This window comes from Durio zibethinus, chromosome 24, assembly GCF_047325235.1.
Source record: "Durio zibethinus cultivar Kanyao isolate XHJ-2024 chromosome 24, ASM4732523v1, whole genome shotgun sequence".
In the NCBI taxonomy this organism is placed as follows: Eukaryota; Viridiplantae; Streptophyta; class Magnoliopsida; order Malvales; family Malvaceae; genus Durio; species Durio zibethinus.
This window is the reverse complement of record NC_143185.1, coordinates 15854786-15856368: the sequence shown is the minus strand read 5'-3', so window position 1 is coordinate 15856368 and position 1583 is coordinate 15854786. Positions and strand designations below refer to the sequence as shown.

The window sequence follows — 1583 nt, the reverse complement described above, 5'->3', positions numbered from 1 at the left end:
ACATCTAAATCAGATTGTTGTGGTTGAGCAGTTTCAACTGATTTTACATAATTTGCAAATTCAAACCAACCAGAAGAAGAAGCTTCTATATTCATACCACTAATACTATTATCATGCACTTGAGTTTCAGCACTATGCTCATTGCCAAATTGATACTCACGAGCATATTCATCATAAATATCATAAAAGGTATCTCGAACTTTAGCAATATTTTTTCTTGCTTCTCTATCAGGGTACATTCAGGGAAAGCAAAACTCAATCACCCTCATTTTGCACCTTGGATCCAAGATTGCTGCTATAGACATCAACAAATTACATTATCCCCAATACTTATCAAATTTACTCTTCATCTTACGAACCATTGCTTGAACAAATTCATTTTCATCATTCATCCTTTTATCCAACAACACTTTCACACGATAAACTTCATTCAGAAACAGGTTTGAAGTTGGATAATCACTTCCAGAGATGATTTTAGTGGCTGAATTAAAAACTTCTAAAATCTCACAAACTTTCTCCACCTTTTCCCAATCTTCATGACTTTGACAACATTCATAATGAGATTCTCGCTCTTTGAGTCTCGAAAACACTTCTTTGAATTTGATTGCAATCGACAACATCTCGAATGTCGAATTCCAACGTGTTTTACAATCGAGAATGAGTTTCCTATCAGGTAACTGTAACTGCTATACTATGTCAGAAAATGAGTTAAGTCTTGCCTCATTTTGATTAATAAAATTGACACTTTCATGAACATCACCAATCACATTCTTAATCTCAAAAAGGCCATCTTGAACCATGAGATTTAAGATATGTGCACAACACCGAACATGAAATAATTTTCCTCCACAAAGCAATATCCTATTTCTTGAAAAAGTGTCTTTAAGAATTCTAATCACCACATCATTGCTTGAAGCATTGTCCACAGAAAGTGTAAACACCTTGTTTTCAATTCCCCATTCCTTTAGACACTTAAAAATACAATCAGCAATCTCAACAACTTGACGAGGAGGAGGTATGTGAACAAAGCTAATAACACGCTTTTGCAATCTCCAATTAGAATCTACAAAGTGTGCTGTAAGAATCATGTACTCAATCTTTTGATTACTTGATTTTCACAAATCTGTTGTCAAACTAATCTTGCTGACAGTCTTCAACAATGCCTTTAATTTCTTCTTTTCTGCTTTATAAACTTGCATGCAATCCTTTTTAATAGTATTGCGTGATACCTTTTTCCATTCAGGCATCCCACGTTTTTGCATCATGTTAAAACCTTCCTCTTCTATAATCGAAAAAGGATGCTCGTGCATAAGTATCCAATGTGCAGCTGCTTCTCTCATCTTTACCATATCAAACTTGCCATCTGTGAGAGCAGGTAGTATTTGTACATCACCACATGTGTTTACTGGTTGAAAGTTGATCATTTGTTGTTGATTCTGAAAAATTTTTCTCTTAACACAAGTTATCAAATGCCTCTTAAATTGAGTTGTACTTTTACTTGTATTTATTGCTAGCTTTTTTTTACAATAGACACACTCTCTTTTTTTGGAACCATCAGAAAGAGTGACTTCTTTGAACTCTAA

At 34.1% G+C, this 1583-nt stretch overlaps 1 pseudogene; it reads right to left on the bottom strand.

Annotated features, from left to right (window-relative positions):
- Positions 1-311: 311 nt before the first annotated feature.
- LOC149511977 (zinc finger BED domain-containing protein RICESLEEPER 2-like) lies at positions 312-1583 on the bottom strand (annotated as a pseudogene).